This window comes from Carcharhinus amblyrhynchos, chromosome 3 (assembly GCF_965287045.1).
Source record: "Carcharhinus amblyrhynchos chromosome 3, sCarAmb.v2.hapA, whole genome shotgun sequence".
Lineage (NCBI taxonomy): Eukaryota > Metazoa > Chordata > Chondrichthyes > Carcharhiniformes > Carcharhinidae > Carcharhinus > Carcharhinus amblyrhynchos.
This window is the reverse complement of record NC_137326.1, coordinates 36,787,950-36,813,641: the sequence shown is the minus strand read 5'-3', so window position 1 is coordinate 36,813,641 and position 25,692 is coordinate 36,787,950. Positions and strand designations below refer to the sequence as shown.

Sequence of the window (25,692 nt, the reverse complement as noted above, 5' to 3'; positions counted from 1 at the left end):
TCGCATTCTTGCTGAAGGCCTTGTGTATGATGACTGATAGAAGCAAATGTGCCTATTATGCTGCTTTGATAAATGATCTCTCAGTAACATAGTCAATACGTGGCTGCTGCAGATATTTGCAATCCATTGTTAATGTGCTGGCCATGCACCTCACCAGTGTAGTTGTAAATCTGTTTAATAAAGTAGATAGTCAGGATGCAGTAACCTGAAAGATTGGATGGATATTACACATTTCAAGCTGTGGATAGAAAAACTTTTCAAAAAGCAAATTGTTCTGCTGTCTGTCTGAAGCTCTCACAGCTGAACTGAAATTATTTTCTGTTTTCACCTTTATCTTTGTGCTTTTATGTTTGGTCTGGGCTATTTTGAGGTCTGCATTTAAACGTCAAGTGCTGTTTTAAAAATTGATTTTTGGTCAGAGTTCAAAACTGGAGGACTGATGAGCGTGAAGGATTCATGTCCCATGTTTTCTTGATGTTTCCGAGACATGTGCTAACCCTAACCTTGGGATGAAATCTTTTCTTTGTCACCAATATGTACAATGTTTTCCCAGTGTTAATACGATGCATGGTCCACAATACATAACTACGCATAGATTGGCAACGTTAACCTGGAGAAGCTTTAAGGTAACCTCTCTGTAGGTTAAAGTAGTCTGCTAACTGGTTCAGTTATTAAGTATTCAGTAAGAGGCAAACAAACCAGAAATGTCCCAAGATCAGTTGCTTATCTATGATGTATTGCCACCTATCAGTACCATTGGGCTAAGTAGGGAAAAAAATAACATATTCCCTGTTCCTATTATTACTCAGTGGCTTGTGCCAAAGAATAAGCAGATGGGTTTCGGTTGGTTATAATAAAGCCAAAGGTTTGTGCCAGGATAAGCTTCCACAAGTGTTAAATCTTGCCTTCACAGCTCTTTATAGCCAAATGGCCATCTGGCAGTCATTGTTTTGGCTTATGCATGCAAAATAACTACTTAAAGGGGCTGACACCACCTGTTGAACTTTATTCCAGCACAGACCAGGAAACAGGAGGGCATCTGAAACAATGCAATAATTACATTTTTATGAGCTGAGAATGCAAAATGTGAAAGTTCAAACAATTTTCTCAGCTGCAGTGTGCGATGCTTTGCTGGGGGCAGTCTTAGTTTAGAAATAAGAGTAGAGCAAATTTTGTATCTTGTCAGCATCATCTCTGATTTGAGAATGTTGGGTTCAGACACTGGGAGCCTAAAATAGAGAGACCCAACAAATTCCTTACTGTGATGTATGTAAATGTTCAAACAAAACAAAGGCAAGCCTATTGACAGAGTTCATTGGAGTTTGAATGGTAGTTTGTGTGATCGGTGGCTGTGTTTGAGGAAGGGAAGAGTATTGTGCAATAATTTTCACCACACACTTCCTTCTGTGAGCCTGATTTTACCATGTTCATTCTAAGTGCTGGGTGCAATTCAGATCCAACTTGGAAACCTGTTCTCAGGCACCCCCATATGCACTTAGCTTGAAAAAAATCAAGTCTGAATTATGCTGTGGGGAGGGGAGGCTTATCGCGCCCAAAACGCTATTGCAAGGATTGGAGCTTTGAACTGCGCATGTGCAGTGGGAAAAAAAATTTGAAAAACACGTCCCTGTCACATCGCTCCTGGGCCGCAAAAAGTGGATAAAACAGCCTCACCCCCACAGCATAACTGTCCCCCTTATCCACCCCCTGCCCCCGCTACCCAGACCGATTGCGACTCTCTGCTCCCATTCCCCCCACCGATCGCCCGCAGAGTGGCAGCGGAACCCAACCCCCCCCCCCACACACACACACACACGAGAGAATGACCTTTCCTCCTCCTCCCCCCAAAACCAGAGAATGATCTCACCTCCCCCGCCCCGTCCCCACTCCACCAGACAATGATCTGCTCACACCCCCCTCCCCACACACACACACACACACACACCAGACAATGATCTGGCCTCCCTCCCTGCTCCCCCCACCAGTGACACATCTAATCCGCCTTCTCCTCCCTCCTCTGCCCTCTCCCTCACCAGAGAATGATCTGGCCTGCCTCCCTCCCCCCACCACCGGTCTGAGTCAGAGAGCCTTTGGAAGCTCTGAACTGACCTTTTCAGAAGCTGGAGCGCCTGAAACAGACCTTGGCCGAGCATGTCTGTTTCATGTCGAATCTGGACAGGCGAACGCGATGGTAAAGGGGGAAATGCTGATAAAGCTGGGCAGGCAGTTCGTTAATTTAATTTAAATGCATGCATTTAATTGTGCCTGTTTCATTTCAGGCCTTTGTAAAGTGGGCATCTGCGCGGATGTGGTCACAGATTGCATTAATGGCCTCACGTCCGACTTTTTTTGCGCTTGAAAATGGGTGCGACGCAGTGGTGAAATTGGGCCCTTTGAAGAGTTGGGGAGCAGGCTATCTGTCATCATCAGGTCTGGCAAATTAATAGATGACCTCGAGAGGAGGAGGATCTCTTTATTTTAACATTTTTAGATCGCTAGGAATGATGTCTCAAGGACACTGGAAATATTTTTAAAAGGTCAGAACAATCATAAAGAATAATTGAAATTTGCAGGTTTGCATTTCTTTCAAGTTTTATTTTTTGAGTGCCAAACAACAATTGCTGCAAATCACTACACATGGCTGCAGCTTTGCAGTCCAATAAAATGCAGTGAAGACGTGGGGAAGCCCATAGAACACACTGTACATTCTCAAAAATCAAGCTTCCAAGGTGCGCTTTGCTGCAACGCAATTAATGGCACATGTACTAATGTGGAAATCACAATCTCATCCATAATTCTGCAATTGTATTGAGTGTTCTGTCTAGTTGCATCTGCAATCCAGCATTGGTTGACATTATTTTCAATCACTGCACAACATGATTTTTAAGCTTATGCAGTTTATGATTCGAATTGCTAGTTTTGTTTGGGTTGCCTGGAAGAGTGAATGGGAGGGTTGCAATCATATAATGGTTAGAACATGGAAGGACGCCATTTGGTCCATCAAGTGCGCACTGGCTCTCTACAAGAACAATTCAGCTGGTCCCACTTACCACCTTTTCTTCATAACTCTTCTCTTTAGGCTCAATTCCCTTTTGAAAGCCGCAATTGAATCTGCTTCCACCACATATTGTGGCTTATATGTGTACTGCTGAAGCCATGAACATTTTCCAACCACCCTCTCTCCCCCCAACACCCCATCATGTGTTCCCTTAGCTCATCATTATGGAAGATTCTCACAGTCCCACTCATTAAACCTTGCATCCCTGATACTGCATCAAAAGTTGTTAAGATGGCTGCAGCATACCATGTGAAACTTGTCATTTGAAATGCAGACAGTAGAGACTGCCTGAGTGAATAGGGACTAAAACTTACAAACAATGGGGTTTGCAGACAACTCCTTTCCATGTTTCACTCTGGCCATCAATGAATGTCAGACGAATGTGAAATGGATCTCATTGTATTGTGATGGTACCTCATCCTAACACAGACCTTGGCTGGCTCAAACTCTCAAAGTGTGAGAAACCATAATAGAGGATGGTAATCGAGGCTGAACATATCACTTTATTTGGAGAAGGACTTTGGACTTGGGTGGAAGGGCCATATTTCTTGTCTGTTTATAAAACCGCAAGAATCAGCTCGACAGAGTGGCCAGTCATGAAGCTAAGCAGCCAAGATAATGAACAGTAATACCGTAAAAGTATAAATACTAATTTGTAACTTTTTTCCCATCTTCTGTATCTAATATTTTCGTTGATTTAAGTTGTAATTTCTTTCACAGAAACCATTAATTTGGTACCTCAATTAGTTGGGCACTGCACGTGAAGTTTGATTTGGACAACCAATTTTTAAGCAAATCCTCCTGAATGCAGTTAGCACTTCAATTTAAAGTTGTTTAATTCAAATTCAAGATTCTCAAACAGCGTTCTGATACTGACCTGTTGGTCTATAGCTTTGTTTAAAATTTAAAGTTTATTTATTCGTGTCACAAGTAGGCTTACATCAACACTGCAATGAAGTTACTGTGAAAATCCCCTAGTCGCCACGCTCTGTTAGGCACACTGAGGGAGAATTTAGCATGGCTAATGTACCTAACTAGCGTGTTGTTCGGACTGTGTTAGGAAACTAGAGCACCCAGGGGAAACCCATGGAGCCACAGGGAGAATGTGCAAACTCAACACAGACAGTGACTCAAGCCGGGAATCAAACCCAGGTCCTTGGCAGCAGTGCTACCCACTGCTCCACCCTTGATTGAGAGCGCAATATTAACAAGGATTCTGGAAGTACTCTCAGCTCTCATTTGACTATTGCAATGATTGAATTGGGCAAACAGGCTTCAGTCTGACATTTCAACTTAAGGATGGCACTTCTAGTTATGCATGGGATGTGAGTGTAGATGGCAAGGTACAGCCACACCAACCAACTCTCATAACTGAAGTTTCCCATCCCTGGAACCATTCTTGTGCACATCTTCTGCACTCTCTTTAGTGTGTTCATACCCTTCCTATCGTGTAGCACCCAGAACTGTATGCAGTATTCCAGCTAAGGCCTAACTTGTATATAAGTTCAGCATAACATCCTTGTTCTGTGCCCCTAATAATCAAGCTCAGAATATAAGATGGTTTATAGACAGCTCTCTTCATCTGTCTTGCCATCTTCAATGATTTGTGTACATGTACACCCAGGTTCCTCTGCTCTGAACTCCTTTAAGAATTTTACCCTTTGGTTTGTATTGTCTTTGCATGTTCTTCCTCTCAAATGTACTACCTCCAATTTTTCCACATTCAAATTCACTTCACCAACTTGTCTGTCCTACTGAACTCCTGACCCTAACTTCCTAACCTACAGACCTCAGTCAATAAGGATAGACAACAACAGTTCCTCCACGATCATCAACCAATGCCCCACAAGGCTGTTGTCATCAGTCCCTTACTATACTCCTTACACACCTATGGCTGTGTGGCCAAATTCCCCTCCAACTCAATTTTCAAGTTTGCTGATGACATCACCATAGTGGGTCAGATCTTAAACAATGATGAGACTGAGTGCTGGAAAGAGATAGAAAATCTCTGGTGAACAGGTGCAAGGACAATCATCTCTCCCCCAATGTTAACAAAATGAAGGAGGTAGTCGTCGACTTCAGGAAGCATAGTGGAGGATATGCCCCTGTCAACGTCAATGGAGGCGAAGTAGAAATGGTCAAGAGCTTCAAGTTTTAGGTGTCCGGGTCACCAACAACCTTTCCTGGTACCCCCAAGCCATTGCTATAGTTAAGAAAGCCCACCAATGCCTTTATTTTCTCAGAAGACTAAGCAAATTTGGAAAGTCCACGACAACTTTCACCAACTTTTACAGATGTATCATAGGAAGAATTCTTTCTGGTTGTATCACAGCTTGTTAGTTTCTTCTCTGTCCAAGACCACAAGAAACAAAGCCTAGTCCATCAATCAAAACTGTCTCCCACCCATTGACACTGTCTGCACTTCCTACTGCCTTGGAAAAGCAGCCAGCATAATGAAGGACCCCACACACGCTGGGCATACTATCTTCCACCTTTTTCCGTTGGGAAAAAGGTTCAAAAATCTGAGGACAAGTATAACTAACTCAAACAACTTCTTCACTGCTGCCGTCAGACTTTTGAATGGACCTACCTTGCACTGAGTTGATCTTTTTCTACATCCTAGCTATGACTGTAACACTACATTCTGCTCTGTCTCCTTCCCTCCTTTACGTACGTTATGCTTTGTCTGTATAACACACAAGAAACAACGCTTTTCACTGTATACTAATACATGTGACAATAATAAATCAAAATCAAAAAGTTCTGCACTGTCCTCTTCACAGTTTACAATATTTTCGAGTTTCAGCTCATCTGCAAACTTTGAATTGGCCCCTGCACACTAATATTTAGATTGTTGATGCATAACAAGAAAAACAAGGGTCACAATACAACCCATGGGTAACACCACTACAAATCTTCCTCCAGCCCGAAAAGTATTTGTTGACCATTACTCTCTAATTCTATAGAATCCCTACAGTGCAGCAGGAGGCCAAATGACCCATCAAATCTGCACAGACTGTCCGAAAGTGCAATCTACTGAGGCCCACTCCCCTGTCCTATCCCTGTAAACCTGGGCATTGACTATGGCTAATCCACCTAACCTGTACATCTTTGGACTGTGGGAGGGAACCAGAGCACCTGGAGGAAACTCATGCAGATGCAGGGAGAACATGCAAACTCCACAGTCACCCAAGGCCAGAATCAGGTCCCTGGCAATGTGAAGCAGCAGTTCTAGCCACAGTACCAGCACTCTTTCCTGTTATTAAACCAATTTTGTAGCCATGTTGCTGCTGTCCCTTTTATTCTGCGAGCAACAACTTTTCTCACAAGTCTGTTGTGTGACACTATATTGAATGCCTTCTGAAAGTCTCTGTACACTGTATCAAAATCATTACCCTTATCCACCCTTTTTGTTACCACCTCAAAAAACTCCAAGTTATGTACACATGATTTATTAATTCTATCCCAAATAATTGTTTCTAGAAGCTTGCCCACTACTTCAGGATGACTGGCCTGAAATTGCTGGTATTATCCTAACAACCTTTTGTGAATATATAGGCTTAATATTTGTAATTCTCCAGTCCTCTGGCATCTTCCAAGTGTTTAGAGAACACTGGAAAATTATGGCCAGTGGCTCTGCAATTTCCATTCTCACTTCCTTCCGTATGCTTGGGTGCACTCCGTCTGATCCAGTGTCTTGTCAACTTTCAGTACTGACAGTCTATCCAACGCTTCCTTGTTTTCAATTTTGAATTCTTTGAGAAAAAGAATTTTGTTGCCTGTTAGCAGGGTCTGGGTAGCATCTACTTTCTTGGTAAAGACAGCTGCAAGATATTCGTTTAATACCTCAGCTATGTTCCCTGCCTCCACATATACTTTCCCTTTTTGGTCCTAATCGGCCTCACTTCTTTTGCCACCTTTCTACTATTCATACAACTTGAAGATGAATTGTATTAAAGCTGAATGCCAGGAATTTGGGTTTTATCTTTATTTAGAAAGGCATTCTGAATTGGTTAAATTAATCAAGCTAAACTTAAGAACATAAGAACATAAGAAATAGGAGCAGGAGTAGGCCATCTAGCCCTTCGAGCTTGCCCCGCCATTCAATAAGATCATGGCTGATCTGTCGTGGCTCAGTTCCACATTCCCGCCCTCTCCCCATAACCCTTAATCCCCTCTCTTATCAAAAACCCATCAACCCGCGTCTTAAAAATATTTAGCGAGGTAGCCTCCACCACTTCAACGGGCAGAGAATTCCAGAGATTCACCACCCTTTGAGTGAAGAAGTTCCTCCTCAACTCCATTCTAAACCGCCCCCCATTTACCTTGAGGCTGTGCCCCCTAGTCCTACTGTCCTTTCTGAGCAGGAAGAGCCTCTCCACCTCTATCCTATCCATCCCATTCATCATCTTATACGTCTCAATGAGATCTCCCCTCATTCTTCTAAACTCTAACGAGTACAAGCCTAGTTTATTCAGCCTCTCCTCATAGCTCAACCCCCTCAACTCTGGCATCAGCCTAGTAAACCTCCTCTGCACTCCCTCCAAGGCCAAAATATCCTTGTGTAAGTACGGCGCCCAAAACTGCACACAGTACTCCAGCTGCGGCCTCACCAATGCCCTATACAGCCGCAGCAAGACCTCCCTACTTTTATATTCAATCCCCCTCGCTATGAAGGCCAGCATCCCATTAGCCTTCCTGACCACCTGCTGCACCTGCAAGCTGGGTTTTTGCGACTCACGAACAAGGACCCCGAGGTCCCTGTGCACCGTCGCCTGCTGCAGTTTTTTGCCACATAAGTGATAATCCTTCCTACCATTATTCCTACCAAAGTGGACCACCTCGCACTTGCCAACATTAAATTCCATTTGCCAGTTCCTGGCCCATTCGCCCAGCCTATCTAGATCCTTCTGCAGACTCTCCACACCCTCCGCACAGTTTGCCGTTTCACCAATCTTGGTGTCATCAGCAAATTTTGACACCATACACTCGGTTCCCTCCTCCAGATCATCTATATAAATGGTAAATAGCTGAGGCCCCAGCACCGACCCCTGGGGCACTCCACTAGTCACCGTCCGCCAATCCGAATAGCACCCATTGACCCCCATTCTCTGCCTCCTATTTGACAACCAATCCTCTATCCACGCTAACACCCTACCCCCAACTCCATGCCCCCTGACCTTCTGCAATAACCTCTTGTGAGGTACCTTGTCAAACGCCTTCTGAAAATCAAGAAAGACCACATCCACCGGCTCTCCTCTATCCACTGCCCTGGACACATCCTCATAGAACTCCAGTAAATTTGTCAGACACGACTTCCCTTTAACGAAACCATGCTGCGTCTGCTCTATCAAGCAATTCCCCTCAAGATGCCTCGCTATTTCCTCCTTGATGATGGATTCTAACATTTTACCTACAACAGACGTTAAACTAACCAGCCTATAATTCCCTGCCTTTTGCCTGGCACCCTTCTTAAACAACAGCGTAACATTAGCCGCTTTCCAATCTTCCGGCACTTCCCGGAATTCAGCGACGTTTGGAAAATAACCACCAAGGCATCCACTATCACCTCCGCCATTTCTTTCAGGACCCTCGGATGCATTCCATCCGGTCCTGGGGACTTGTCCACAATCAGCCCCTCCAGTCTGTCGAGCACCGCCTCTCTAGTAACAGTAATGCCATTGAGACCCTCCAGTCCTACCACCTTTCCATCTCTAACACACGGCAAATTATTCACGCCCTCCTCCGTGAAGACCGAAACAAAACAAAGTCTGTATTAAGTCTGTATTTGAACTAGAATTTTATTGTGCTAGTTTAATTCCTTGAGTATTTATTCATTTGATGCACAATTACACTGAGTTAAAACAAGTTTATAAAGTTTGTGAAAATGTGTATTAAATAAACAGTTTAGTCATAAAGACATTTACTTTTAATTGGTTTCCAGATGAAATTAAAAAACTGAAAAACGTATGTGTTGGTAATGAAGAAGGCACTTAAAAACGAGTGATTGGCTCAGTTTGATCAAGCTAATTAAGTTGACCATATTGATTACTGTGGTGTCCGGGATTTTACAAAGTCATGCACATTAATAAGCTTAGGAAGGAAAATACATTTACTCCCTCACCCCCTACCCCCAAACACCCCAACGCTTCTATATTCAGAGATCCTTTCTTGCTGGGAGGCAGGTCCAGAAGGAAATTGGGAGGTGGTGATGTTGGTTGAAGGGTAAACTATATCCAGGATACCTTGAAAGATTCTTTCTCTTCAAAGAGTGCCTTGGAGTCTGTCACTCCACCTGAGCGAGCAGAAGGGGCCTCTAGTTAATGTCCTCAGTACTGTATTGAAGTGTTGACTGAGATGGTGTATTCGACTTTCTGGAATGGAGTTTAAACCCAGAGGCAAGAATGTTACCACTGAGCTAAGGCTTGATTTACACCACTAAAGTTGAAGATTTTACTTTATAACTAGATATAAATATTAGATAATACCCTTTGGTTAAAGTTAATTGTTGAAAGTCATACATCAATACTTTAACACACCTCAAATGTAGAATTCTTTCCACCCTTCCTCTTTCCTGTTGTGTTATCCACAGTATCATTTATTCCTCCCTGCATTGTGCAAACTGAGAGGGTAGGTGGGCATCCAGTTGCCAGGCTACATGAACAGAATGCTGAAACAAGATCCTGGAATGTTGCTAGTTAATTTACTTTCACAATTTCCTTCTGGGCATGCTGCTGAATTAAGCATACTGCACCTGATCACTTGGGTAAAATCGAGTTTCTGTTGCGTGGGTAAATATTTGGAGGACGTCATCCAGTGATGCAATGCATTAATAATAATTAATAAGCCACACTGTGCCTGTCCTTCAGGGTACTTTACCCAGATAACTTGTTACTTTAGGTCTGAAAATGAGAGAGCTTTTGTTTTCTTCATTAATTTTCAATTTTGCATTCACTGATATGTAACTTAAATCCAGCAACTGTTGATTTTAAGGTATTCATATCGAACATCTTGTGTTATTGCAGACCCAAAATTGCTTCTTCAGAATGATGTTTGATGTTCATACACCATCAAATTTAAATTGTACCCAGGGACTAGAAACCAACATGTAGACACATTTTACAGATTCTACTGCATTTTACGCTCTCGTGTTGATTTAATTGAATCCTCTGTTACAATAGAGGGCGGCACAGCGGTTAGAACTGCTGCCTCACAATGCTAGGGAACTATGTTCAATTCCTGGCTTGGGTCACTGTCTGAGCAGAGTCTGCATGTTCTACCTGTGTCTGCTTGGGTTTCTTCTGGATGCTCCAGTTTCTTCCCACAATCTGAAAGACATGCAGATTAGGTGCATTGGCCATGCTACATTCTCCCTCAGTGTACCTGAACAAGTGCTGGAATGTAGTGACTAGGGGATTTTCACAGTAACTTCCCTGCAGTGTTAATATAAGCCTACTTTGACTAATAAATTTCAAAAAATAAAGAAGGCACTTTAGAAATGCAAGTTTGTTTTTTTTTTGTCAACTACCCAGGAAGTGAATGGGACTTTGTCTCGAACCTAAGCTGCCAGACTGATTAATTCTGTATTGGGATGATTATGTTACACCTGTTTGCCACTATAAGGGCAACATTAACAGTACAGAGGGTAGCTGCAGTTCATCTAAATTTGGGTATCAGCATTTAGGACCAATAGCAAAATATGAATGCAATTCATTGAATATATATTTGTAAAAAACCTAGACTTAATGGTTTTTGGTACATGGAAAGACGATTCTTCAGACTATGACAGGTGAACAGCTATTGGGTGTCACAGTATAATGTAGAAATGACAATGCAAATTTGTTTGCAGATTAAGCTTAATTGGAAGCCTCATACTGTTGAAGCTGTTTTAGTTTGCAGAGAGTTGCTCTCTGCAGTACTGAATCTGTTGTGCTCCCTGCTGGCCTGTTACTATAAGCAGCTGAACGGCAAAAAGAAAGTAACATCAGAGCTGCAAGTGATTACACCAGATTTGCTGTATCCAAAATCATTGGAACTAGAGAGAGAGTGCAATCATAATTTGGCAAAGAATCAAATGCCATAGAATTAATTTTATTTGGGGGATATCATGTTAATATACTTGCATTCAGCAGCAGAAATATATCTGCGTGGAGCAGGTCTGTCGATGCATTTAAAACACTGAATAATAATAATTATTAAACTATTGGAAGCTTTGATAATTATTTGAGTTCGTTTGGTGATTCTTTTGAAATATGTTTGACTGTATCCACGTGGACATGTGTTCCTCAAAAAAAGTAAAATCTTGCGACCCAGAAAGAAGCTGCATGTTGTAAATATTTAATGGTTGGATGGGGCTGCCCTGAATCGGTATGGGGTAAATGACACTGGATCACAGCAGCAAGGAAGCTGCTTGAACGTGCTGTTGCATCCTTAATAACCATTTCTGTAAAGATGGATAAGCTTGTGTTGTTATTATTGCTGCTGTCTAGTCCAAGCTATCATTTTGTCGAAGAAAAAAGCATTATTTTAGAAATTGATTGCTACTAGATCTTATATTTTAACTGAATCCAGTAGTAAAATTGATGCACTATAGAAAAGCGTGCTTGTCTTAGATACCCGAAGGAAAACCGTTTTTAGTTTTATGTCAAGGTTATAATGACATTTTTGAGAAAATGAAGTCACATCCATTCACCTTTGCCAATGTGTTTTTTTTCTTGAGTGTAATTTTATATTTGCTTAAATATGTAGAAGAAAACATTATTAACAAGCAACAAAATAGAGCCATTAAGTGTTCCTTCTTATGAAACCACTAATTTAACTATTTGTTGTTAGTTAGTCTATTACTTGCCAACTGGTCTAAGAGACAGATTTGCCTCTTGTTTTTCCCTCTGATGCTTGGGTATTGTAAAGTCTTCAATAATAAAATAATCACATTGTTAATGCTCTATAACTTCAAAATAATTTCATTTCTCAGAAACTCTGCTTGTGCCTCAAAATGTACTGCTAAACTTTGACGAATGCAGCCAGGTATTTTTTTAATGTTTTATTTGGGTAGCACAGTGGCAGAGGACCCGGGTTTGATTCCAACCTTGGCTGACTGGCTGTGTGGAGTTTGTACATTGTCCCTGTGTCTTCATGGATTTCCTCAGGTGCTGTGGTTTCCTCCCACAGTCCAAAGATTTGCAGGTTATGTTGATTGGCCATGCTAAATTGCCCCTTAGTGTCCAAAGAAATATAGGTTGGGGGATTAATGGGGCCAAACAAGTGGGGTTGTGGGAACAGGGTTTAGCTAAGAGTTGGTGCAGACTTGATGGGCTGAATGGTCTTCCTCTGTGGTGCAGGGATTCTATGGTGATTCTTAAAAACATCAGTGTGAATGCTTAGGTGAATGGAATTTGACCATCTAACCACCATTGACACAACTTGTCAAGGAGCAAAATAATGAGCCAAGGACCCACCTCTGGGTAGAGCAGACATGATTGAATGAATGAATGCCTCTAACATAAAGGGATTAGATCACATAAGCTGGAATTCCATTGTGGATTTCCATTTTTCTCAAATGGATAAATAGTATAATATTTGACTTTTTCAGGAAATAAATGAAGATGCTTATTTTTTGATAATATTAAGAAAATTCCAAATTCTCCTTTACTACTTGTAAAATGATTGTATTCTTATGTTGTAGAAAGAAGCCTGGGAGGCAGGAGTAGTTTAGGATTGCCTTTTAGCTCTGGCACGTTAGTCTTTTGCCCATCTCAAACTGAAATCTCTAAGGATTGCTGTAGCACATTAAAATGGTAGACAGAGATCAACATGGGTTCAGAAGAGGAATGTCTTGCTTGACTGACTTTCTTGACTTCTCTTGAAAAGGTGACATCCAAAGATTCCTGCAGAAAGCCATCTCTCACGGGGCATCTTGACTCTCAAAATTATTTGCAGTGTTCATTCTGCATGAGAGGCTACCGGCTTTATCTAATGGAGATTGAGGGTAAAACCTGTGAATGGGTCAGAAATTGACTACAGAATAGGTTATAGTTGTTGGAGGAATTATATAGAGATGGGTGGAAATACTCAGATGAGATGTCCCAGTGATCAGTGTTTAGATTCTCATGTTTTTATCATTAATATTAATGGCCTGAGGTTTGGAAGCGTCATGCAAACTGATCAAAATCAAACAGCTTATTTTAAGTTTGGATTGCAGGGAACCAACATTAATCAATCTGCTCACAATTTTTACACAACCATATATCATTCCAGTTGATATATTACTGCATTTTATCACAGCAGCAGGATAGTAGATAGCATTTTTTCCTGGGATTAAAACTTGTTCTGCTATAAAGATGAAAAGGCCAGATTTGCTGTTATAAATCTGCAAATGGCAGCACTGAGTCCAAATTAAAACAGTGCTTTAGAACGACTGGCTTTCAAGAAGCAATTGAGTTTGAGGAGGTAAAATCTATAACAAGTACAAAATGAATTTAATAAGGTATCTAACTGGGCAGGACAGTGGAAGCTGGAATTCATTTTGGTGAAGTGTAAAGTACTACTTGTCGGAAGGAAGTGAACCAGCAAAAATTCCCAAGATTGCTAGTGAGTATGATAAAAAGAGAAAAACTACAAAAGCTGGAATTAAAAACAAATGTTAGAAATGCTGTAACAGGCCATGAGCATCTGAAAGGAGAAAAGGCAGGTTTATATTCTGGGTGTTGGCCCTTGATGCTTTGTTGAACCTACGTATGTTAAATGTTAACTTCATCTTTACAGATGCTGATGGGTCTGCTATCCATTTGCAACATTTTTCATTTTTATTCCATCTAATTGAGCATTCCCATAACAACATAGCTTGGAGTATTATATTCCTTTGAATTACTTGGGCCAGTGAAAAATGGAGCTGTCATAGTGCTGGATCAAGGTGCCTTTGCTGAAATGACTTATGATTTTGCTACAGAATTTGCATAGTGAAATTCATCCCTCAGTAAGTAGTGAGCACTGACTCAGTTTGCACAAATCTACTGTGGCTCTAATTATTTCAGATCATACCAAATGCTAGCCACAACCTCAGAGGAAAAATAGTTACTATTGCTGCATTTCACATTTATTATAATGTAAACCAGATTTTAATTCTGTGTTCATTCACACATCCAGATAGCTTGACTGTATAATCATCTTAAGTTTCGAGCTGACTGGAGCAAAGTAAGCTTAATTTATTAGATGCTCACTGTGTTCAAATACATAACGATAAGGCAGATCTTCAAGGACTGTATTGCATGTCAGCTCTTGGGAGATGCTGAGTCTCTGTTTATTACTGGGATTTATTTAAGTCACTTCACATATGTTGTTGATCATAATGTAGGAAGATATTTACTATGATTTAGATCTGCTCAGAAACTAGTGCTTTCACTGCCTTCAGGAATTGTTATACCTGGGCAATAGATCATTCTCCACGGATTAAATGTGGGAATTCATAGGATCTCCATCCTGACCTGTCATCATACTATAGCTTTTCTTGGATTTTCTATATAAATCTAGCAGCGATAGTCTTTTTTTTATTGATGTGTCACAAGTAGGCTAATTTTGGCAGTTCAATAAAGTTACTGTGAAAATCTCCTAGTCGTCACACTCAGGCGCCTGTTTGGGTACATTGAGGGAGAATTTAGCATGGTCAGTGCACCTAACCAACACGTCTTTCAGACTGTGGGAAGAAACCAGAGCATCTGGAGGAAACTCTCACAGATGCTGGGAGAAAGTGGAGACCCCACATAGGCAGTGACCCAAGCTGGGGATCGAACTTGAGTTCCTGGGGCTGTCAGGCGGCAATGCTAATCACTCTGCCACTGTGAGAAGCATTTTCTAACTTAAGTTTATATCAGAAAGGCTGTTTCCATCAGAAACAGTAAGAGTTCTCACGACACCAGGTTAAAGTCCAACAGGTTTATTTGGCAGCACTAGCTTTCGGAGTCTCAAGCTCTTTCATCAGGTGAGTGAAAAACTGTGTTCGCAAACAGAGCATATACAGACACAAAGTACAAAATAATGGATGGAATGCGAGTCCATAAGAAACCACATCATCCCTGAATGAAAATTCTTGTGTCATTATGGGTTAGCATGCTCAGATTAAACAATTACCTTTTAGTCTTGGTGTGTTGTGCCAGGTACAGACTTTCCTCTTGATTAATTTGATAGGTGATAAATATCACACTTTTGAAAATTCAAATTTGAACTACTGGCCTTTTTACTAGTTAGATAATTAAAAACAAACTGAAACATTGAAAATACTGTAATAGGTGCTTAGATGCGATAATGCATAGCAAATTACAGATGGTACAAATACAAAAGAAAAAGGTAATGATACAACCATCACAAAGGGATTAATGTAACTTCTGTAAAATATTCTTGATACATAGTTCAAAATGTAAGGTTTTGGGATACAATAGTCTTTCATAAAAGTACAAAAGCGATGTTTATACTATTTATGATAGAGTGAATAGAGTAAAGCTGTTTCCTTTGGTTAAGAGGGAAGATGTAGTTTCTCGTGGAAAATGTTTTTCCATGTGAACTTAAAATTAGAAAATACTTCTCATCCAGTGACCACTGCTGCTGGATATATACAGAAAATCCAAGAAGAGTTGTAGGATGATGTGAGATCAGGGTGGACATCCCATGAGTGAGAGTGGTGGTCTTCGATTTAAGATGATCATCAATAATGAAGGAGACATTCCTTTACAGGCAGCTCTACCTCACCATTGCCTGTCTAGGCTTTTTTACTGTTGCTAAGTTAGGCTGCTTATTCAACGGGCAGTACAAAAATTGGAAGCACTGATGCCTTTGTTTTCAGTCCCCATTCTCAAAAACCTTTCCTTAGCTACCAATCCCACCCTTCTCCCCAGATTGGCTGGGGAGCACATGGCTGTTCACAATCTTCATGTCACATATGGTTCTGACCACGTATTTGTGCCAGCCCGAAAGCTGCCTGTTTCCATCTCTGTAATATCATTCAACTTAGCGCTTGTCTTAGCTTATCTGCTGCTAAAACCCTCACCCATTCCTTTGTTTTCTTTAGACTTGACTATTCCAGTGTACTTCTGGCTGGCCCCCCACATTCTTTCATCCACAAACTTGAGGTCATCCAAAACTCTGTTGTTGGTGTCTTAACTCTCAGTAAGTCCTGTTTTCTTATCGTCCCTATACATAATGACCTATATTGACTCCCAATCAAGTAACATCTTGGTTTTTAAATTCTCATCCTAGTTTCTAAATCCCTTCATCTCCTTGCCTGTCCCTAGCTCTGTAATATCTTCAGGCCCTACAGCCTTCTGAGATATCTGTGCCCATTAAATTCTGCTCTGAGCATCCCTAATTTTATTTGTCCTACCATTGGTGGCTGTGTCTTCAGCTGCTGAGATTTCAAGCTCTGGAATAACACCCCTTCCCTATGCTTGTATGCTTTTCTACCTTGCCACACTCTATTCTTTTACCACACTTCTTAAAACCTGCTTCTTTGCCCAAGCTTTTAGTCACCTGTCAAATATCTTCTTGTGTGGCTCAATGTCATTTTTTTACTGAATAGTACTCTTGTGAATTGCTTTCGGGCATTTTATAATGTTAAAGTTGCTATATAAATATAAGTTGTTGACATTAAAACAATCCTTTAATACAGTAGATTGAGTCATAAAGCATTTGGGCTGTCTAGGACCAATTTATGTAAGTGCGTGTGACCTTCATTATTTCTGCACAGTCGTACTTGATACTTTCGTGCAGCCTGCACAGGAACCCCTGTACAGCTCAGAGGGAACATGGGTAGAGACTGAGGAATTGCACCTTTTAAAGGAAAAGAGAGTAACATTTAGAGCATAGGTGGCAATGAGGAGAGAGCAGGGCAGTCTAATTAGTTTGGAGTACTCAAATGAGTAACTGAGATAGATGCTGTAGATTAAACAGCCTCCTTCTGTGTTGTAAACTTACTGATTCTATAGAATAGCTCCAGACTCTGGCTTTGCAAACAAATTGATTTAAAATTAGAGTTGAGCAGCTAAAGCAACCTATATGTTAAAGTTCTCTCAGGTGTTAGTGTTGGGACTTGAACTGTGTCCTCTGAATGCTTCCAGTTTGCATTTTGAAATATGGCTGCCAGTTACCAAGTAAATTTTGACCTGATTCCTTTCCAAATAAATGCTATGGCACCAACAAAGAAGGCTTTGCACATGTGAATGGATGTGGTTGGATTCATGTCTTGACTATTGCATTTGCACAGAGGCAACTTGCCACTGATTTCAGGTTGCAGCGAATTGTTACCAGCATTTAAATTGCATTTATCTTGTTGAGCCCCATTATTGGAAAAAAAAGATCGTATTTGGAAATACAATTCCAGTGATCTTGCTTATTTTGTGGATTTTATTATATTAACTACTTGTCCTGAGAAGTCAAACACGTTTGGTGACCACTTCACTAAATGTCTCATTGAACACCCTGTGGTTTATCACCTTAGTTCCATTCCTATTGCCAGTCTGAACTCTGTCTTTGGTTGACTTCATTAGTCTAACAAAGCTCAAAGCAAATTTCAGGACACTATCTTAACTTTCTATTGAGCACTCTGCTATCTTTTGCCTAAACATTGATATTAGCAACTTCAGAATGTAATTAAATGTACCATTTCCACTGCAGCAGAGGGCACTTATAATAAGGTGTGGGATTTTTGGTACTGGAAGAGAGATTGCAGATTGGTTAATAGTTGAAATGGGAACTCTTTGTCAACACAGGGCACCAGAGGAATCCTAGCCATGTGGGAGCATTCGGCATTCGTTTCTCAGAACTGATATATCCTTTGTACTTTGTCAGCAATTCCCATTTAATTTTATATCTGTTGCCCTTTTACATTTTCTTTCTCCCTCTGCCCCTTCCCACAATCTCTCCCACCTTGTTTTTGTGTATTTTTCCTTGCATGGCTTTCTGTTCTTCCTTACTTCTCGCATTGTCTTTCGATTATCTCATTAATCTTTAAACAGTCTTATGCTAAGCAGCCCATTTAATCCATTTGGTTTCTTCCTGTGATTGTAAAATCTGTTGATTTTTTTTCTTCTCTCTTAGCTTTAGTAACTCGTCTCATCCTCTTGTCAACAACTCTGGTGAGGGATACACACACAAAACATCAGTAACTTGTTCTTCCTATATAGCTATATTTGATCACAATTCTGTTTTTATTTCCAATTTCCCTTTTCCTAAAATGTTAGAGTTATATTGAGCTTTCTTACAGCTGGTACACTAATAGCTGCATGTGTACGCCCTGGTCCACTAATAGCTGCATGTGTATGCCCTGGTCCACTTGCATAGACCTTATGGATTGTTTTCCATCTGAAGCATTTTTGGACCTTTTTGAATCAGTAACCATAAATGTACAAGTGCATTCCTAGTTATCTCCTCAAAGGGATAAAAATAGAATGGAATATTTTACAACAGCGTGGTGTTTTTGGAGATGTAATTTAACACAGATGAAGTCTGATGTTCTGGTACAATAGTGCACGTGTTACATAACAGAAGAATATAACATGCAGCACATTGGCAGCAACAGCATCGAGGCTCATAATGTAGCATTGAGTAACAATCTAAATGTTAGGCTAATTAAGTGCAGCTCACATTATTTTTCAGACTTGTGATAAATGCAAACATCTAATTATTCTTCACACCCACCCACATGCCATTTAGCTGTGTCACATTAACAAAAGTGTGTCTGGGCCCATTATAAGAATTTCGGCAGCTATTTATTACAATTGATACACCAACCGCTTCCTGAAAAGGTTGATGAGTGTTTCATTGCATTGCTTTGCAGCTTTGAAAAGAAGGAATACATAGTTCATTTGATTAGTTGACAAAACACAGAGGGATTCATTCAGTAATAGCGAACTTTGTATTCAGTGTTTCTGCAATTGAAGTCTTCTTCCATACTGGGTTAGGTTAGGGAAGGTGAGGCCTCATGGTATTATCGCTAGACTGTTAATGCAGAAACTCATCTAATGTTCCGGGAACGTGAGTTCGAATCCCACCATGGCAGATGGTGGAATTTGAATTCGGCAAAAGGTATCTGGAATTAAGAATCTACTGCTGAGCATAACATTGTCAATTGTCGGAGCAGCCCATCTGGTTCACTAATGCCCTTAGGGAAAGAAATCTGCCGTTCTTGCCTGATCTGGCCTCCGTGTGACTCCAAATCCACAGCAATGTGGTTGACTCTCAAATGCCCTCCAATAGCAACTAGGGGTGTGCAATAAATGCTAGCCAGCCAGCGATATCCATGTCCCACAAATGAATTAAAAAAAAATTACATCAACAGTGGGAAAATGGAAATCCCACAATATATTAAAAAGATCAACAAAGTAGAGATACAGGTAGGATAAATGATCCTTTGTTTCTTCTCAAATCTGAAAAATATTACACTAATGGATTAGCATGTGCTGGTCAAATGATAATTTATAGGTTAAAAAATGGAGAACCAAATGATACAACAAAATACTAAGTCGTCAGAACACTAAAGTAAAATTAGGATCAGTCTAAAGGAAGTTAGTATGTCTTTTGTTAGAACACATTTTTTGGAATCTGATAAATGGCATTTTGTTTTTGGTGAATTAGTCAGGTTTGTCTTCTGGTAGATTTTCAAGTTACTAAGATCCAATTGACATAAATTAGAATTCATCCACATTGAGTTCAGAAATCTTGACTGAACTAAAGTTGAGCAGCATGAGTGTGATTTATATAATTGAATTCTTTTCACGCTATATACATTTTCTTGCTATAAATTAGGAAGCTGAGTGCCTTACAGATCTCAAAATTTGTAAGGTAAACTTACAAATGTCTGAATTATTTACTCCATATATTCTCCATATTTTCTGGTCCACAGATGTGCAATTAGATGGATTAGCTATGCTAAATTACTCTTTAGTGTCTAAGGATGTGCTGGGGGTAGGGCAGAGGGGAGGGTTTCGCTGGGATGCTCTTTCAGAGATTTGGTGCAGACTTGATGGACCAAATGGCATCTTTCTGCCCTGTAGGAATTCTATGTTCTATAATGGTTTGGCCGGAGGAGAAGTTAAGAGTTAGATACTATTCACCAATTCACTAGTTTAAACTGGATTTGTAATCTGGTCTAGCCATCAAGCATTACTTTGACATGAGCAGTGTTTGAATAAGCGACTTGTTGTCCTTTCTTTAAAGTACTCATACACATGTACTGGAGAAATAATGAACAAGACACAAGCAGCCTATCTTGATCATTCTGCAAAAGTAGGATCATTTATATACGGGCCAGGAAGGAATGTGATGTTGAACTAAACCTGGGAGTCAGTTTATGTAGCGTTTGTATTAATGTCGACAGAATGGTGTAACATTATGCTTTCTTTATATTGATTAACTACTACTGACCGAATACATTAGGAACAACTTCACCCTGTGGAATATCAAAATGGATCTATATAATTTAACATAATTCAAGCATTAAAAATATATATATTCAATTGAAACTCAGTTATCATGCTGTTTTTTTAATACACTACCCATACAAAAATAGCATATACTCATGGCCTTTATATCCAGTGATAAACACAGTAATTGTTTTAGGTAGGGGAAAACAGTTCATTCCTCTAGCTTCTGATCCCAGTGCTCCCTTGATGCATGTCTAATAATCTTGAATCCCATTTGCTGATAAGAACCTGTCTAATTCCTTTGTGAAGCTCCTGAAGCTTTATTTTTTGCCATTGGAGCCAGTAATAAGTTCCTTACACTTATTATCCATTTAGTTAAAAAGAAGATTTTAACTATAGACTGGTCTGATGATGTGTAGTCTACTGCCATATCTGGTGCCATACTGCAAAGGCACCCAACATCTGAGAAAGAAGGTGCATCTCCAGGAAGAATTTGAAGCTGAAAGGTCCACCTGCAGATGTCCCTCCCACCCACTGCTCTGACATCACGGGTCCCAGGTTGCTGACGGCCTCCATCCTGAATTCCAGAGGCAGCTGTGTGCGTTGTTCAGCAGCATGCCACATTATTCCAAATGTATTTTACATGGGGATGTTTTCCCACTGATGTTGCGGAGAATCTGATGTGGGTGGTTGGGCCTTCATCTGCATTCCACTCATGGGATCTGCCATGACAGACACTAGTGGACAATCCCATTGTAATTTCATGCTGGCATAAAAGGGCCTCCCATTAAACACCACCTGGCCTCCCATTGAACCCACTTTGGGAGAATTCCACCCATTAATTCTGTTTCCCGCTGCAGATGATGAGTATTTTCAGCATTTTTTTTTGCTTTTTATTTGAGGCACAGCAAATAACTGCTTCTAACTGAATGCAACTAGAGCAGACAGGAGGGCAAGTGGTATGTTAGCCTTCATTGCAAGAGGACATGAGTACAGGAGCAAGGATGTCCAAGGAAGGAAGTGGTACAGGGCCTTGTTGAGACCACACTTGGAGTATTGTGTGCAGTTTTGGCCATCTTATCTAAGATGGGGTGGACTTACCATGGAGGGAGTGCAGCCAAGTGTCACCAGATTGATTTTTGGGATGGCAGAATTGTTGTATGAGTAGAGAATGGGATGGCTAGACTAGCATTTGCTGGAATTTGGAAGAGTGAAAGGGGATCTAATTGAAATGTACAGCATTCTAACGGGGCTGGACAGATTGAATGTTGGGATGTTATTTCTTCTAGTTGGGGGCTTTAGAACAAGGGGGGCCACAGTCTCAGGATACAGGGTAGGCCATTTAGGACTCAGAAGAGGAGAAACCTCTTCACTCAGAGTGGTGAACCTGTGGAATTGCCCATCACAGAAGGGTCTGGAGGCCAAACCACTGAATATATTTAAGAAGGAAACAGATTTCTCAACAGGTGTCAAGGAGTATGGCATTGAGATAGAGAATCAGCCATGATCATGTTGAATGGTGGAGCAGATTTGATGGGAGCAATGGCCTCCTCCAGGCCCTATTTTTTGTTTCTATTGAATGACAAACTGTTAGGGTTTCTTTATTGACTTGCTGTTAATGGTTTCAGGATAAGCTGTTCATATTATGTTCTCTGGATAGGCTTCTCTAAAGATTGAGGATACATTCTGGTAACCTGATTCAAACGGCAGGAAGCTTTGCAGCTTGCTCTATTATTTATAATTTTTAAATCATTAGCAGGTGCTGGTCACTTCTCATCGGTTTACAAACCTAGGGCCAAAATATGAGAATGTAGCTGCTTCAGAACAATTCAGCCAATATTGATTGTTAACCTCTCTGTTAAAAATTTGTTTCTCATGCCATGCTGTAACATTCCCTTGAACTGCACTTGAGGTTTTGCCTGATAAATGCTTATTATCAGAAAAGCTGTTACAAAAATCTTGCATTTCAGCTTTTAGTTTTGTTCCAAGCTGGACAATTCCCTTACTGATTGACTGTCTTATGACCATAGCAGATGTTATTGCTGAGCTAGCTGGACCCCAGGGTGAGATCTGCCTTGCTCATCATAAACTTTTATTGTGAAAAGGAAGAGGAAGAGTTAACTGAAGCATAAAAGCACAGAAAGCACTAAAGCATAGAAACTCCAATAACACCTTCAGAGATTTAAAAATTTTAAAAATGATTTCAAAGAAAAGAACTTTGGCACACAAGATTAAAGTTACACAGTTAAAACAATCCTCAGAACAACCTCCCACCTCCCCAAAATGTAGGCAAAAGTACACAATTAAACTACCTTCCTGTCAATGACCCTCTTATAGATTGTAACCATAAAAATCCATAATAATACTCAAGTAAAGGAACTTCTGTCACTTCAATAACAGTATACCACACAACTTCTCAAGTATTTCCAGTCTGATGTGTAATTCCAAAAAGGAGGCTCTGAAACAAACTGTTTTTTGAACATTCACAGTCTTTTGGCTTAATGTTGTGTAGCTAGTTCCCTCCAATTCAAAACTTTTACAGCCTCTCAGCGCAAAGGATCTTTTCCCCACAGCCACCCAACTCAGTTAAAAAAAAAACCTTCCTTAAGTATCTTACTTTCCTTTATAATGTACCATTGTCCTCTCCTTTTTCAAAGATAAAAATGTTTCTTTCATGTTTTTCTATTTTGCCTCTGTTTTTGGGTCAACAAAATTTAACACACCTTCCGCTGTTTACCATGAAAACTTCATAGGATGTAAAGGTTCCTTCTTACCTCTGAACTCCCTTGTGAAATCTAACAGCTGAAACACCAAGTTCCCCATTTATCGCGCAATGCAAATTTTTTTACTCAACCCATTTACACGTAGCTTAAACTCACCATAACCTCTTATTACAAATGCATCAACCTTTAGCATTCCATTTGCTACCCCTCACAGACAACCTGTCTGTAGTAACCTTCCTCCTGTTTAATTAACCTGGACACGCACGCAGACACCTACAAACACACATTTTCTTTCTTGTACATAATCTCAAACATATAAAAAATACATTCATCATCATAACTGACCTGTATTATTCAAAAAAACTTCTACCCCATCACAAGCAGTTTCATGTGCCTGCTGTTCATTGTAACATTTTTAAATTTTGACTAGCAGTTCTGCAATTGCCCAGAATCAAGAAGTGAACTTGCTCTGAATCTTTGGCACATGTGGCCCTGGAAAGGTGATTGTGAGTGGCCTGTGACTGTAACTGTTTCAACTGATGAATAGTGAATATGGTGATTGAGCAGCCAGTTCATGCTTTTGCTGTACAGAGGATTCTTTTCTTGGTGCAGTAAATTATCCACCAATAATTTATGCTTGGTCCCTGCATCAGTTAATAGCCAATCAGCTTCAGTGCCACAGCATTAGGACATTACCTGGGCAGCAGTGTAAAATCTTTCATGGCAGCTGCCTCGCACCAGGTTTTTCAACCAGCACTAGAGCAACTCTTTGTTTTGTTTACCGTGACTTGAGTTTCAATAATGAGATGTCTATTGATATGTCCACATGGACTGCATATAAAATTCATTGGTGACTCAGTAAATTGTGTCTGAAATTAAAATACAGTCAGATGGGCAAGTTTATGAAAGGCGATAACAAAATGTGACAGTGTGAATTTCTCCAATGAAATGATTTGCAGTTCTCTTCAACTTCGGCATTATTTTATACTGAGTTGTAGCAAGTTGGTGATGATTTCTCATGACTTGAAGGAAAATGATAATTTATGTTAATAAATAAAAATGTTGTTTTAAATGAAGTAATATTTGATGTGTTGTCCACGTTTTAATTATGGTGTGCCCTGGGGCAGAAGAAAAGCAGGGTTGATCAGATGCACTGCTACTTTTAACAATAGGGTAGTGACATTTCCCACGCCTTGTGCCTTTCTAGGAAATTTGTGAGAACTGATTACCATTAGTGGGAGGAGATAACATACAACCCCATAAAACATCAGAGCCTAGTAACTATAATTCTTCCTGTCTCTGCAACAACAATTCTCATTATACAATCTAACCTCTTACAGTTCACCTAGTTCAATCTAATGATGGATCAGGTTGAGAATAGTTAATGTTTTGCACTTCACAAAATTCAACTCATCCAATTTTTTAATGTTCGAAATATACAGATGGTTGTTCCATCAACAGTTACTTTAACAAACAGAATTAGAATAGGTAAGTCAGCCTTCTCTTCATTGAATACAGACTGTGAAGAATTTGCAGGTGAAATGGGGTCATAATTGGATCAAGGTATAGAGAGATAATTCAATTCCTGTTTTAAATTCATACAGTCTGCCTTTATTTTGCATAATTAGATTTGGAAGTGGAGTTGGTTGGAGCAATACAGACTGAGATGGGAGATGAAAAATTAGACACTGCAGTGCTACTACTGATGGGAGCTTGCAATTGCAACATAAAGTGCTCATGGGCAATTTCCGTTGAGGATATAAATATGGAAATTTCTAGTTGGTAAAGTTGTCAGCAGGAAATTGGATTTTTAGACAGAAAACTAGATTTTAGTATAGATGTATGATCGTGGCATTTAGAAATGCAATGTTTACATTGTCCTAGACTATATATTCAAAATGGATTGACCACAATTGTGCCATGACAGGAAACCAACTATCAGCTACTTCGAGCACACAAACGAGAGGACTAGCAGTGCAAAGTTCTTAGATTTTGAAATGATTGTCGTCTTCTGTAAACTGTAAAGAACCAAAAGGACCAAATGTTCAGATTCAGCAATCGCCAATGTTGGTACTCCCTTGATTTAAGGATGACATCTATTCAAGGTCATGAGTTTCTGGCATAGGCCTTTATATGACTGTAAGAAGTCTGACAACACCAGGTTTAAGTCCAACCGATTTATTTGATAGTAAACTCACAAGCTTTTGAGACTTCTTTCTTCTTACTGTATTTACCCCAGTCCAGCGCCGGCATCTCCACATCATGACTTTATATTACTGAACAGACTGTTCTTGACCCACTGACCTTTGAGCATTTAAGCCAGATATCCCACAGGTAGTGGGGTCCAGAATACAGGATTTGCTTCCTTTTCTTTCCTTCTCTGCTACACTCTACCTCATCACTAAGACATTGTAACTCGAAGCATGATGCAGTCTCATGGAGAAGTCACTGCTATTTTGACTGATTGACAGTAAGCTCCCTCCTCATTAATGAAATTGCTGCA

At 40.2% G+C, this 25,692-nt stretch overlaps 1 protein-coding gene across 11 annotated transcripts in view; it reads left to right on the top strand.

The window, feature by feature from the left end:
- Positions 1 to 25,692, top strand: part of magi1b (membrane associated guanylate kinase, WW and PDZ domain containing 1b) — a 437,384-nt gene that overhangs the window by 216,970 nt on the left and 194,722 nt on the right. Inside the window, exon 2 of one of the 11 annotated variants that reach the window (XM_080183271.1) lies at positions 16,119 to 16,216. The exons of the other annotated variants lie outside the window; for them this stretch is intronic. The gene's annotated coding sequence lies outside the window, so the exon portion shown is untranslated. The remainder of the gene's footprint in view (positions 1 to 16,118; positions 16,217 to 25,692) is intronic. 11 annotated transcript variants of the gene reach the window in all.